Consider the following 15,668-nt stretch of genomic DNA (forward strand, 5'->3'; position numbering starts at 1 on the left):
ACTCTTTCTGATTTCAAAACTTACCATAGAGCTAAAGAATCAAAAACAATGTGGCACTGACACAAACACAGACAGTATAGACCATGGGATACAATAGAGATCCAGAAATAAATCCTCGATCATGTGATCAGACGATTTTGACAAGGGAGCCAAGACGATTCAGTGGAGAAAGGACAGTCTTTTCAACAAACAGTACTGGAAAACTGGATATCAGAATGAGGTTGGACACTCCCTTCCACCATACACAAAAATTATCTCAAAATGGATCAAATTCTAAAGTAAAACCTAAAACTATAAAACTCTTAGAAGAAAATATGGGGTAAATGTTCATGACATTGGATTCGGCAGTGATTTCTTGAATGTGACATTAAGAACAGAGGCAAAAAAGGCAAAAAATAGATAAATTGGACTTCATCAAAATGAAAACCTTTATTACATTAAAGCACACAATCAACAGCGTGAAAGATGACCTATGAATGGGAGAAACTAAATTTCAAATTATATATCAATAGGGGTTAATATCCAGAATATACCAAGAACTGCTAAACTCAACCAGAGCAGCAAAACTAAATAACTTGATTGAAAAATGGGCAAATCAGAATTGGCATCTCTCACCACTCAGCCAACCTGAGTCCTTGAAAGAATAAGGCAGGTTTGTATACCTCAAGACAAAGGCATGAGGATCAGAGCGCTCAGAGAAAGTAAGGCCGCCGGCTCTATGTCTGAGAGAAAGCATGGACTTTCTCAAGTGTCAATATGTTAGCAGGGTTTGGTCTTGAAAAGACAAAAGAGAAGAATCAGAGAGCCTTCCCAACCCCGCCCTCCACGCCTTTGCTGGTTCTTCACTGACCAGCTGACTGTCTGGCCAACCAGGGCTGATTCCTTCCCACTGCACACACTTCCATCACCCAGGGAGGTGAGTTTTCTCTGAGGCACCATTTTCAAGGTTCTCCTAGAGATGGGTAACGGTGGGTCTGTGGTTTGAGCATAAATAACGCATGAGGACCAGGAGCAAGGGAGGCAGTCAGATGAGTACTCAGGGCTCAGGGCAAAGATGTGGATCAGATCTTCCTGGGTGACTGTGACTGACATGAGCCAGTGACCCAATAAATGATAGAGTCCAAAGAATGATCCAGAAAAGAGTGAGGGGACAGGCAGGAGCTTCCTGGCTTTGGCAGCAGAACCTGACCTCTGCCCTTGGTCTTTAAGGTCTCTTTTATCTCTGAACTTGTTGCAAATCTGGCCCTCATGGATCATCTGTGTTTGGTGGTTATGAGATAGAAATTTGAGAAGTTAAAATTCTTCCATATGTGAAAATTACGGTTAATACCCCAGGGTCTCCGACCAACTGTGGGAAGGAGTATTTCTCTAGAGAGCAGTGAAACATCTGAGACATGGGCTTCAGCCCCCGGAGGGTCAGAGAACCTGTCCTTGTGGAGAAAATTCCAAGGACTCTGCATCCAGGTTCCAGTCTTTGAAGAGAATTTGGATCATTAATAAATAAATTCATTCATTCATTCTTTCCTGCTTCATCAAAAGCAATTGAGAGTTTGTTACAAATGGGCCCTGTACTGGCTGCAGGGGTAAAGTAGAGAGTGAGATGGCAAAGTCTTTCCTTTATATTCCATTCCAGTAAGAGTGACCCTAACACATCAGGAAACAAGTGATATCAAGTCCAGTGCAGGGAGGTGTGGACTGGCCACCTGAGGGGGTGGCCTGGACATATGTGCACTGACTCTGATTGTTGATGCCGGTAATTTGGTTCTTGAGTAAACACGGATGAATTCTCCATTTGCTCTCACTCCCCAGATCAGAATGTCTCCCTCTGTGCTGGGGATGCTTAAGAAGAAAGGATCTGAAGTGACAGTTGTCTTGGGGTCCACATACCTAATTAATGTACCCGGGTGGAGGGGAGGATGGGGCTGTGGGTGCAGACAGACCTCCTGTGACTGATCAGCCACTCATGGTGTGTGTGACTCCCATCTAGAGGTAGTATCTCCCTGTGTCTCAGTTTCCACTCAATAAAGTAGGATAAATATTTGGTTGCCAGGTTGTCAGTTGGTTAACCTTAAAATATTTATAGTACCTGACCTAAATCTTGGTAGGGAAGAGCTGCCCAAATAAGTGGCATCTGTTATTGTTTCATTCAAGAGAGACAATGCCCGTGAGCCTGACCCCTGGTGTATGAGGGGCTTCCAGCAGCATAATCTCTCCTCTGTGCCTCCCCTGGGGACACTGACCTTCCTCTGGAGTCTCCTGAGGGCCCAGGGCAGTCGGCTAATGGCCTGGGGACCTTGTCCACCTGTGCTCTTCACGCTGAGACTCAGGTAAAGGATCAGCCTCTGCCCTTGACCAGATGTGGCTCTTAGGGCTGAGCCGTGGCTGGTGGCTGGCTCAGGAGCCTTGAGACTCAAGCAGTCAAGAAATCATTGCTCCCAGTCAGCCGTGCCCAGGAGGCCAAAACTCAACCCTGCGCAGGCTCACCAGGGTCACTGGTGTCAGGAGCCCTGGGACAGGTGTCCAGGCAGGGACTTCTCAGGGCTTAGGTTCTCTGTGAGGATCCCAGGGAGCCCCCAGGCCAGGCTCTGACCAAGCCCTGCAGGATCTACCTCAAGGCCATCATCATGAGGAGGGTCCCAGGGGGGCTGGACTGAGACTCATCTCCCTTTGCTGAGTTATTCTCAACAGATTGGGCCTTCTCTCTGCAGGGAAAGTTTAGAGGGTCTGGATTCCAATCTTTTGAAGTTTTTCTCTACTGTTTGTGTCCTGCACTAAGTGTTCCCAAATCTCAACATGCGTTGTAATACAGAGGGAGATGTAGGCACAGTCCAGGCCCGTCAGTCCTGCATGTGTGAAGTAGAATTCACCCCACCCACCACCCAGGGGTCAGAGAGGAATCATTCACAGTCTAAATGGAGCAGTCCAGTTCCTACATCAATTAGGTAATCTTTTTTTATGACTTGTATGGTGTAGTATCCTGTGTCCTTCTGGGTGGTGTCCTGGAGCAGCAGGGATCCATCATCATAGATTCTCTCTCGACCGCTGTACAGCGGCCCTGGGATAATTTCTGATGTGTCTATTATATATGATATAATCTGACGTTTGGGATCTACTCTGTCCGCTTTGTACCAGATATAGGCTGCAAGATTCTCAGGCAGATGGGAGACATGGAGAAGAACCTTATCCCCTGCAGCAGCATCAGGAGGGAACGATTCAACAATGACTCTGGCACTGGTGGGCGGGTTCCAGAAGGTTAATAGTGAGACTAGGAGGGAAGAGAGAGAGATCAGTCAATATTTGGACATATGTATTGGGATGGAAAGATGAGGCCTTGGGTCCTGAGTGGGTCTCTTCATGTCTTAGACTTGGAGTTTGTGTGTGTGTTTGTGTGTGTGTGTAAGTGTGTCTACTGGTCAAGGTCAGCAGCATGAACACCATTACTGCAGCCCCTCTGATCTTGTTATTTCCTCTGTTCCCAATACTCTTCCCCAGGTGTCTGCCTGGCTCACTCCCTCCCTGACCTCAGCATCCTGCTCACTCTCAGGGGCATCTTTGAGAGATTCCTTCCCTACCACCTGCTCTAAACATCCTCTGTCTTCATTTTCTGACCTTTCCCTGCTCGTTCCCTTCATGACAATGTCAGTCCCTGACCTCACATTCTAGATCTCTTTGCTTATCTCTCCTCATCCCCAGAGAATGTGAGCTCCTGAGGACAGGGACCATTCTGATCTTGTTGTTCCCCCAGTGCCTGGAACAGGCTCCAAACACCTGTGGATGAATGAACCAGTGTTCCCAGGGCCCTCCATATCCTGGTGTTTATTTGCCAATTTCTAAGAGTGGTGGGTAAGGACAATGTTTAGTGTCCCTAGTTAAGTTTTTTCTGCTGTCATCCTCTAATAAATTATTAGTATTATCATCAAATTTCAAATATTATGGGTCAGTGATATCTAACCAGGAAAGGTATAGCAATTGAAGTTTTTATGCCCCTCACCACTTCCAGATCATGAGATTTTCCTGTTGCTGAATGCCCTCCACCCATCCTACTCTGCTTCCATGTCCTCTCCCATCATGTCCAAATAGAAGACCTCTGTCCCCTCTCAAAACCCCGTCCTCCCCAGGAGACCCCAGAAGGTTCTTCCATCTCCTGCCCACCCTCAGGAAATTGTCCCCTCTCACCTGCCAGCAGGAGCCCATGTAGGATGTGCCCTCTGTGGGCGGTGGCTGAAGGGGTCTCCATGGCGTCTGCTGCCTGCTCTGACCTTCCCTCTGTGAGATGAGCTTCTGCCCCAGAAAGGCTCACAAGCACTGCTGCCCTTCCTTGCTATGTGCTGAGCCTCCTCCTGGGCAGGAGAGCTTCCATCATCATTTGGGCTGGGGGCGGGGTCACTGCCCAGGTCCCTCCTCCTTCCTCCCCTATTCCAGCCTCCCTTGTCCCCTTCTTTCTCTTTCCATTCTATGTATATTTTGTTCCTTGGGAATTACAGAGTCCTCTGCCTTCTTCAGCAGTGATTCCCCACCACATACACATGCATATGTGCATGCACACACACGCGCCCTTTTTTGGACAAGCACAAGCCTGGGGCATCATGTCTTGAGCAGTCCCTATAGCTCAGGGTGGGGGTACACGTCATCCTCCCTCTCTCTCATCCCCGTCTGGCTTTTCCCTTCAAAGGATGAGCCCCAGAGCTACACCAGGACCTCTTGTCACAGGGGTGTGTCAGGGAGGAAGAGAATTCCTCTAGCCACTCTAGGTCCTTCTGGCTGGGCTATGAATTAAATTGACATGAGACAGAAGAACAGGGGAAAATCAAACAAAGCTTTATAACATGTATACGTGGGAGGAATTCAGGAAAATTAGGTAACTCGATCATGTGGCCAAGGCTGTTAGTTTAAATATCTTCAGCTAAAGACAAGGAGGATGTTGTTTGGGGTTTTAGACGAGAGGAAGACAATTTACAGGGAGATGGAAATGCAAATGTTTGTTAAACAAGTTTTTCTGGGCCAAAAATGGGCTTGTTGGTGCCTTTTTATCACACCTATTTTATACTATACTATAGCTATCTTACGATATTAGATCCTTCCTGGAACAGCCATTCTATGTTAAATTTTTTTAGGCAGTTTGGGAGAAGATCAAATGTTCTTCCTGAGTCTTCTGAGAACAGATTCTTACTGAACTTATGCAAATAACTATATTGCCATGAAAATAACAATACTTACTCATTAAAGTTTCCAAATTCTGGAGGGATCAGGTAGGGAGAAAAAGATAAATGTTTCAATTCTGTTTACAAAAGTATAATTTACCAAATTGCTATAAGTCATGGTTAGCTTAAGAGAAGAGATAAAGGTTTCCTTAAATCTGAAAAAAAAATCCATAAAAAATCAGCAATATTTCAAATGAAAAGTGATAAGATTTATAATCATCTTCATCAGTTCATTCAGTCCCATATACTCAATTTTTGATCTTGATCTTCTGTTAGCAGTTTCATGAAGTCATCAGTTTCTCCATTAGAGTTGTGTAATTTCTTACTCAGTTCAGTGTACAATCTGAAAGTTTATCAGAACCCTGCATTCCAGAGTAAATGTCAGAGTCCTTTCCATGAATCTCTCTGAAGATGAAACATTTGCAAAAGCATCAGAGTAAAACAATAACTGTCTGTAAATGACAAAAGACTTAAAATTGACAAAGAAATTTGGTTATTTCTGTGACATACAACACTTTAAGATAATAACTAGAATTATGACAGACAACCAGGATAGATTAGAATTTTTGGAATCTTATATAATTCTTAAAGCACTTACATCAATAACATTTACCCACACAATATCATAGGTCCCTATGAAACAATGTTTAGTTATCCCTTTAACCATGGTGACAATTAAAGAATTTTAGGTGAATGCAGAGAAATAAATAGCTGTAAGAAAAACCTTAGTAGCTGTGATTAAAGACTTGATAAAAATAATATAGGAAATTTATTTTGATAAAATGCCAAATCCTTACCCCTCTGGTACACTACTCAAAGCAAAAAACTTTTCATAATCTCTTTACCAAGAGAAGACTAAAAGCTTGAGAAAATCATCCTTTTAAAAGAGAGAGGAAAAAATAAATTCTAATTTTGCATTAGCTTACTTTTGATATTAAAACTTATTTATTTAATTAAATTCATTTTAATTTTGGCCAACTTGATCATGGCAAAACTCTCAAAAAAATTTTTTTCACAAATATTTTTGCATGTAGAATTTGTCTCATGCCTTCTTTATTCCCTTCTAGTACTTTTGGACAAATTTATCTTTCTTAACAAAACAAAAACATTTTTATTCTTTATACTTTCTTTACTGAAAACATACATCTTACTTTCCCTGAATACAAATACGTTTTCCTTATTAATTTCTAGTAGCTTTAATCACATATTACAATTTTTAATCCTTAGAAACTTTAATTTTTATGTAAAAACTAAGAAGTAAGCAATTATAAAGTGTCTTTTACATTATCATTCTGTAGCTTGACAAATTTACAAACACTTTTTATAAGTTTTAGAAACATGTTACTTTATAGTAAAATCTTTGAATAAAACACAAGACATGTTTACCAATAGACCCAAACACCCTTTAGTTTCTCTGTAATAAGATAAATGTAGGTAAACTCATATTTAGAAATTAATGTCTCCTATTTTATCTTGTTTAGAAATAATGTAAATATTCAATGAATTTTCCATTATTTAATTGAGCAAAATTTCAAAGTTTCAAGTTACTAAAGAGATTTTGGAAGTTATTAAATACATGTCATAAATATAATTGTTATTCAAAGTTTAAACTCTTATCCTGTTCACATCTAAATTGTTTGTTCCCAACAATTATGTTTAGATTACCCAAGAAAAGTTCATGAGACATTGGACAAGATCAGCTATCATTTTAAGTTATTATGCTGACAAATTTGTAACAGGGATAACATGAGCTTATTTTTTTACCAAAACCAAAGTGGATTGCCTCCTGGCGAGTTAAGTCAGACTCTCCACCAGAATTAGTTGTCTCATAAAGTAAAGTATATTTGCAGCAAATATGAGACCATGAGGAATCATTTCCAAAGTCATGGTGTCCCAGAATAAAGGGAAGCAGGGACCTTTTATTTCAGATGGGGAATGAATATTCAAGAGGGGAGTTGTGGGACGTCTGGTTTGTACATGATCCTTCTGGCAGTAAACACATTGTCCACTTATTTTTTCAATAAGTTCTTTTATGCCTGGGGTGCTTATGACCTTAATCAGCCATAGGTATAAATTTTATTTTCCATAATGGGTAGAATCATGTGCACTCTTAAGGAGCCCCAAAGCTGCTTGTTTGGGGATCCAAATCTTCCCTCATTGGCTTATCATCCAGCCCTTGACTATTGGGGACCACTGGTAATCCTGTATAGTGGCTTCCCTTACTTCATGAGGGGAATACACTGGTGTAAATTCATAGAAGGGTAGAGTGGGAATTAATGGTAATTGGAGAAGCTCTCCTGATATAGTGGCCCTTTTTGCAGCTGCATCTGTCAAGTTATTCCCTTTTACGGCCTCTGATTCCTCCTTTATGCCCTTTACAATAGACCACAGCTACTTCCTGAGGGCCCTGTGCCACTTCTAGCAGTTTAAGGATCTCTGGCCCATGTTTAATTTCTTTACTGCTGCTGTTAAGAAGTCCTCTTTCTTTCCAAATGACTCCATGAGCATGAATTAGAGAGAAAGCATATTTAGAGTCCATGCATATTGTTATTATTATTATTTTCCCCCTAAGTTTCAAAGCTATGGTTAACACAATTATTTCTGCTTTTTGAGCTGAGGTGCCTGACGTCAGCCCCACGGCTTCTATGTTTGTATGCAGGGACGCTACCACATGACCTGCTCTTCTTTGTCCATTCTTCCTGAAGCTGTTTCCGTCTACAAACCACACTTCCTCTGAATTAGGCAATGGCTCACTCTGGAGATCTCTGTGGCTAGAGTAAACCTGGTCAATCACTTCTGGGCAAGCATGGTTAAATAGGCCCATTGGAATCAGGGAGAAGATTAGCTTGGTTTAAGGGATGACAGGGTTTTAAAGAAATCTGAGAGGAATCTAGCAGTATAGCTTAATATTGTAGTATTCTATTTTGGGATAACCATAGATATCCTTTAGTCTCTAGTAGACTAGAGACTTGATGGGGGGTCCACCATTGTAGGTTGGCCCATGGTCAGTTTTTCTGCTTTCTTGATTAAGAGGCAGGTGGCAGCTACAGCTATTAAGCTTGGGAGCCATCCTTTTACCACAGTGTCTATCTGATTTGAGAAATAGGCTACCACTCTTTTAGAGGTCCCAACAATTGGGTTAGTACTCCTAACACTGTCTTTCATGAACATATAGGTCAAATGTTTTGTTCAGGTCTGGTAAGCCCAGTGCAAGCTCTTCCATTAGCAAGTTTTTAATCTTATTGAAAGCTTGGTAACATAGCTTATCCCATTCAAAGAGGGTCACTTCTGGCCCCTGTAGTTTATCATAGAAAGGCTTAGCAATTAATCCAAAGTTAGGGATCCAAATGCAGCAAAAGTCAGCCATCTCCAATAATCCTCATAGCTGCCAATGAGTTTTTGGCAAAGCAAGTAGACATATTACCATTTTCCTCTCTTGAGGAAGCCTGCATTGTTCCCTTGAAACGATGAACCACAAATAGTTTACATTTCTCTGGATTATTTGGGCCTTCCTTTTAGACACTTTATATCCCTTACTGGCTAGGAAGTTTAACATACTTAACTCAATTCTGACACTATCTACCTGAGGATAGAATCAGATTCCACAGGTTAAGGGCTCAGTCCCACAGGATTACCCTTAACTTTCTATTTTAGATGTCGATTGCAAGTCCAGGTTATCACCTCTGCTTCTGACCAACCAGCTACAGATCAGAGGTTCCCACAACCCCCTCGTTGGGTTTGACTAATTTGATAGAGTGGCTCAACGAACTCAGGAAAACATTTTACTTAGCCAGATGGAAGAGATGCATAAAGCAAAATATGGGGGGAAAGGACATGGAGCTCCCAGACCCTCTCTGGGCATACCACTCCCCTAGGAATCTCCACATGTTCACCAACCTGGAAGCTCTCTGAACCCCATCATTTTGGGTTTTAATGGAGACTTCATTACATAGGCACAGTTGATTAGATCATTGGCTATTGGCAACTGAACCCAATCTTCGGCCCTTCTCCCCACCCTGCAGGTGTGGGGAGGAGGTTGGGGATGAAATCTCCAACCCCCAAATCACACAGTTGGTTTCCCTGTTAACCAGTCCCCATCCTTAGGGGATTTCCAAAAGTCATCTTAATAACATAAATTCAGGTGTGGTTGAAAAGGGCTTGTTAGGAATAACAAAAGACACCCATTTCACCTTTATTGCTCTGTAATTATTTCAGGAACTGAGGACTAAAGTAATTATAAAAAAATTTGCCTCTATGGCTCTCACATGGGAAATTACAAGAGTTTTAGGAGCTCTGCACCAGAAACAAAATGAAGATATTCACTATTATAAATCCAGTACTGTACAGCATTGGCAGCACCAAGGTCTTGAACAAATCTATATTCCCCTGTCCCCAGCCTTTTAATGGGTAACATGGGAGTGATCCATGGGACTCTCCATGGCCTGATCAATACCTGTTCTAAAAGCCTACTGATTACAGGTTAGATTCCTCTTTACGGATTCTGGCTTCAAGGGGTATTACCAGGGGCCAGTGATCTGCCTCAATTTTACCTTTACTGGCATGGCACCAGCTGCTCGCCCCACCTATCCTTGTGCCCCTAATTCTGAGTTAACTCAGCTTAAAACATTTAGGGGAATCTCTTCCTTCTCAGATGCTGGTGTATCCTGTAAAAGGGCCATAAGCTCAACTCCCTGGCTTTTGGGGACTTAGATCTCTATTTTATCTCGTTCCCAGCTTATTGAGGCACCTAACTTAGATAGCATGTCCCTCCCTAAAGGGGGAACAGGGCATTCTGGTACGTCCAGATCTTATTTCACAGGTTAAGGGACCCAGAGATCTTTTGGTTTCAACTTTTCCTGATACCTCTTTTATCACACTTTCCTTTAGAAAGGTTTCTCTTTGTGGGCATTCAACATGGAGAGTGTGGCTCTAGTACGGAGCAAGATTTTTAACATGTTCTCTTCCTACTTCCAAGGTTTCCCAGGGCTCCTAGAGCCAACGGGATCCCCACAGCTCTGCCACATCTCATCTGTAGTCAAGGGAAGGTGCCATGGCTTGGTCCTGTTTAATCCCTTCCCTCTCTGGGGATAGTTGGCACAATCCTGCTGCTAATTCTCTTCCTGTTTGCAGCACACACTGATTAGCCCTCAACATTGTTTGTGCTTTATGGTCCCTTGGTGGGGGCCAGGGTCACTCACCCATGGCATCTTCTTTCTCTTCCTCAGGTTACCTTGAGCAGACTGGAGGGCCACAGCTAACAGGACGGCTTGCCTTTTCATTGTCTTCTCTTCTTTTTCATGATCATCAGAGCCATTGGGATTCCACGCAGGGTCAGTCTCTGGTACAGCCTGTTCGCTAGGCCTGCAAACCCTGGGTCATATTCATTATGTGCTTGTTCTCTAGCTTTTAACAGTACAGCCGACATTTCTTCAGCCATAAGGAGTGTAGCTAACAGGCTTTGGATATCTGTCCAGGTTGGCTTATGAGTGGCAGGTTTATGAATTCCTCTGGGTCAGCTCTCAATCCTTTAATGTGTGCCTTCCAATTATACAAATCAGAGGTAGAAAAGGGGATGGGCACATTAATAAGTCTCCCCTCACCATCAGGCACCTGTCTTAGGGGATATATCCCAGGTTTGTAACTGGTTCCTAATCTGGTTGTACTATCTGGAAGAGGAGAGTGAAGGACCATTGGTTACTGGAGAGTCTAATTTCCTGTGGAGGGATTGCTCAGGGGGCGCAGTAAAGGGTTTGGCCCTGTTACAGCCTCTGGAGGTCTCCCAGGGCTCACCAGCTGGTCCAATGATGGGGCCAAAGCTGGAGCATGTGAGAAAGTTGGACTCTGAGGTGGGCTTTCCTTAGTCCCACGTTTCCTGATTTGGAGGAGTAAGTCCTCCTCGTCAGAAAGATCTTGTAACATGAGAAGTATTTTTGAAGTCTTAGATTTAATCCTTAACCCTTCATTTAGACATAGTGCCATGAAGCACTAGACATAAGAGATTTCATCCCATTTCTTGGTTCTTTTGCAAAATAGATCCATGTGTACTATGGTATTGACATTTAGGGTCCCATTTTCTAGGCATTTCCCCCCCTCATCTTCCAGTAAATATTAGAACTAGGCTGTGTTACATACAAAGCTCATCTGCTCTCTGGTCAATGGGGAATACTCAAAAGACTTCCAATTCTGGAGGATGCCACCCAACAGGCTCTCCTTTGGGACGGAGATTACTTCCCCATATTTTAGAGTCTTTTCTTATGATTTGTTTCCAAACTCCCAGGAGCAACTTGATACAGTTAGTAGTGATGCAGATGCCAAACGTTTTTTGCAGAGGAGGTTTAGCACCCTATAGCCTGAAACAAGGATCAGGCCAAGTTTCCTCAGGCCAAGTTTAGCTCAGTCCAAACTAAATACTTAGAGGGAAATAAAACTTGTGGATGCTGGGTTTCACCCAGGGACCACTGATAGGGAGGGCAGAGAAAAAAAAGGAGACCTAGGAGTCTGGGAAAGCTAGACTGAGGAAAAACAGGATTAATGCCAAACATCCTCGACAATATTGTTAATGTTGACAAAAACAAACAAACAAACAAACAAACAAAAAACAGACTCAACAACTCCAGAGGGGGTTTGACCACATCTAAGGGGACCTCTTCTACAATCACAGGCACAACACTAAGACAGGCTCAGTGACTTTAGGTGGGGGGACTCAAACCCCCACTTCATCACTCCAGAGGAGACTCAATCTCCAGAGGGAACTCAAACACCTGACTAGGGAACAGAGATTGGTCCCCTTCACCTGTACTGAGCATTCGTCCTTCCGGAGTGGCCTGGTTTGCAATCCTTCCAACCATAGGTGGCTCTCAACCCCCTGAGCCAGGTTACCTCTGGATGGGGACTCAAAGCCAGGCTCCAATAGGCAAACTTTATGAGACGACTTAAAGAAATAACTCATAGCTGTGCCATGGGGTTGGCGCCACTCACCTCCATTGAGAGATCCTTTGAGCAAAGTGCTTGGTGCGGCTGCTGGGTCTCACAATGGGGCAGCAACATCAAGTCAGGGGCACAAGCACCACAACGCAGTAAGCCCTTTCATGGTCACCAAATGTGTTACCAAAAACAAAGTGGGTTTACCTCATGGCAAGTTAGATAAGGCTCTCCACGAGAAGTAGTTGTCTTACAAAGTAAAGTATATTTGCAACAAATAGGAGACCATGCAGAATCATCTCCAAAGTCCTGGCTCTCCAAAAAAAGGGAAGCAGGGACCTTTTATTTCAGATGGGAAATGAGTATTCAAAAGGGAGAGGTGGGTATTTGCTTGCCCAGGCTCAGTTGGAAAACATGCTCCCACATACACTGTAGGTTATGGTAAGAAGGCCTAATCTCCTCTTGGAGAGATCTTAGCATTAAAAATAAGGCAAAGGTAAGTGAAATAAGCCAGACCAAGAAAGACAAACACCATATGATTTCACTCATATGCAGAATATAAACAAACACATGGAAAAAGAAAATAGTTCAGTGGTCACCAGGGGAAGGGGGTGGGGGGTAGGAATAGGGAGTGAAGGGGAGCACTTGTGTGGTGACAGACAAGAAATAATGTACAACTGAAATTTCATAATGATGTGAACTCTTATGAATCTCAATTAAAAAAAGAAAAATAAATAAAATGGAAAAAAATTAAGTATTATCAAAAAAATTCATATGTAAATACAAAATAATAAAGGTCTCCATGGCAAACAGAAGTTAAAAAAAATAAGGCAAAGATCATAGGCTTAGGTCTTGTGGTGAGGTATCTCTGGTTTAGGGTGGTTGGTGATTGCATCTCCTTAACATAACAAAAGAAAAAAAAAAAGACAATTTGGAAAAAGAGTTAAATGCTTCCAAACCCACCCTTGAGTTCCTAGGGGCAAGTAGTTGGTGACAATTTAACTAGCAAACCCAGGCTACATGTCTGCATTATATCTAACGTTGGTAACTTTGAGGACATGTCCATTTTCATCAAACCAACCATCTTAAATAAGCTTTCATTTACTAAAGATTATTTCATATCACATTAACTTGAAAGACATTTGGGTTAGTTTCTATTACATTTAGAAATAATGTAAGCATTTACTTTAAGCCAATTTAAGCAGAGCTCTTAATTTTTGGCCATGCCATCTGGAGATAAAATATCACACATACATAACATACATATAGACATACATGCACAAGGACTTTGCAGCTATTGTTTTAAAACATTAGGACAATGTATTACACCTCTAAAAGTCTGCACAAATAATTTAACAAAGACCCTTTTTGTTTAAATGTACAATTTAACCTTAGACCAATTTACCTTTGTCTACCAAGCTCTTACAAAAAAAAGCTTTTATTATCTTTTTTTTTATTAGCATCTGATATTAGTCTCTAGTTTTTATCTCATACTCTGTGGGCTCCTATTCACCTTCCTTTTGTAAGTTCAATTACCTTTGTCTGAAGGGCACATTTATATGCTGTCTTACAATCATGCAGGAGGAACTTTCCCCAGTGAGTTGCACTGTTTATCCCCACAATACAATCTACCATAAAATCATGCAAAAAGAGATACAATCACTTCACATAAAGCACACAAATATATTAATTTTCTACAAAATTTCATCTGAATTTCATCAAGTCTTATAACTCTAATCAGTTTTCATTAGGACTTTATCAATAGGTCTTAGTCTTATAATTTTGGATAGGGGAAGCATTCCCTGTCAGACATTTTAAAATATACTCAGGCAAAGTTGATATAACCTCTTTATTGAAAATTACCTCAAACATTTCAAACTTTATAATTTTATACATATTTATACTTTTACGTTTTCTCACTTTAATTGTAGCCCTAGTCAGGGTCTTAAGGCTAGTCATTATTTTTTTATTTCCTTTTTTAATTTGGCCTTTTCACAGATACTAATAAAACAGTTGTGATGAGAGCTCTCACAATTTTTTTTCCAATTTAGAAGTTTTCCCAATTTAGAAGTTTTTCCAACTTAAACAATCCATTATCTGGCCACATTGATGAGTAGGATCTTAACAGTGATTCATACTAATAAGCTTAACCATGGATGCAAGAGGTGTCCCCAAAAGAGAGCCAGAAAGTTCACTCCCAAAAATAGTCTAAGAAAGCAAAGGCCATCATTGCACAACAAGCAAAAAAGGTTGAGATGACAAAGGCCCCTAATGAAAGCAATCAGGACCCCTTATGACAAACTCCTCCAAGAACTGACATAGCTGGACAAAGAGAAGGTGTTCCAGAACTGGCCACCAAGATGTGTGCTGGTACATGCATCCTCCAGATGGCAGAAACCAGAAAGGCCACAAAGCCAAGCTCTCAAGAACAAGACAAAAGGAAAACCTCATCTGATGCACATTAACAACTTTAGCTAAGCATTGGGTCTCTTGGAGCCAGAATAGTACCTAGGAGGGAGGTGCCATGGGGTTGGGGATTGTGTGTGCTTTACAGAGACCCTTGTCATTGTAGGGACATTGTCCTGAAATTGGTGGGGGGACCTGTGTCATCTATCCTGTTTCGTGACCCAACTTACCCTTTCATGGGAGACTCCATGAGGCAGTGAGTACACTAATGGCTCTTAAGTGCTTGACCCATGCCCACCAAATTTGCAGCCTTTTTGGCTTTCAAGATGCCTGTAGCAACAGCTTTCACCGCATGTGCATATTCCCAGATAATAGGCTTATAGATGCCCATGTCTTGCCCTATGCTTTTCAATTTTATGACAAATGACAAAAAAAATGATAGAGACAAGGAAAAGCAGTCACCATCTCTGGGAGGAAAAGGATCAATTAACCAATGAGTGCTCAAAGCAAATGCTAGAGTCACTGAGTCCAAGAAGCTAGCTTCCCCCAATTTTTGCTCCTGCTAATCTAAATTTAGAAAAAGAAAAAACTCACCACTCTCATTTCCATTGGACCCTGCAGGCAGAGATCCAGGAGACTGACATGGTAACAACTCTTACCTCCTGCTGGCTCTTATCAGGGGTCCAGGATCTCTCAGGTGCAGTAGTCCAGGAGTGAGCAGTGTCCAGCCAGTGAAGTTTTATCTCATCCAAGTTGCCAAACACTAGGGGAGGAAGAACATTTCCTCTACCCTCTCTAGGTCCTTCTGGCAGGTCTACGAATTAAATTGGCATGAGAAAATCAAATAGAGCTTTGCAACATGTGTTGATGCAAATAATCCATAACAAATCTATAAGTCAAAATTGGGGTGAGTTTATTATGAGCCAGATCTTAGGACCACATAGCCAGGGAGAGTCCTTTCACAAAGGAATGGAGCACTCCAAAGAAGTGGGGGTGTACAGAGTGGTTATATACCATCAAAGAGCATGTATCACATATGATTGGAATGTCCCTTTTACAATAGTCATGAGATTGCTTTGCTGGCACAGCATTTCACACAGAAATTGATGAACACAGCAGATAGCAGGTCTCTGCTCTCGA

At 42.0% G+C, this 15,668-nt stretch overlaps 1 protein-coding gene across 5 annotated transcripts in view; it reads right to left on the reverse strand.

Annotated features, from left to right (window-relative positions):
- The window catches only part of LOC103542281 (hormone-sensitive lipase-like), a 40,092-nt gene that overhangs the window by 1,871 nt on the left and 22,553 nt on the right, over positions 1–15,668 (reverse strand). For 2 of the 5 annotated variants that reach the window (XR_011522316.1, XR_011522317.1), the window contains exon 5: positions 15,188–15,342. The gene's annotated coding sequence lies outside the window, so the exon portion shown is untranslated. Of the gene's footprint in view, positions 1–5,153; positions 5,237–5,761; positions 10,740–15,187; positions 15,343–15,668 lie in introns of those variants that run through there. The other 3 variants (XR_011522320.1, XR_011522318.1, XR_011522319.1) reach the window with 3 other exon arrangements.

This window comes from Equus przewalskii, chromosome 9, assembly GCF_037783145.1.
Source record: "Equus przewalskii isolate Varuska chromosome 9, EquPr2, whole genome shotgun sequence".
In the NCBI taxonomy this organism is placed as follows: domain Eukaryota; kingdom Metazoa; phylum Chordata; class Mammalia; order Perissodactyla; family Equidae; genus Equus; species Equus przewalskii.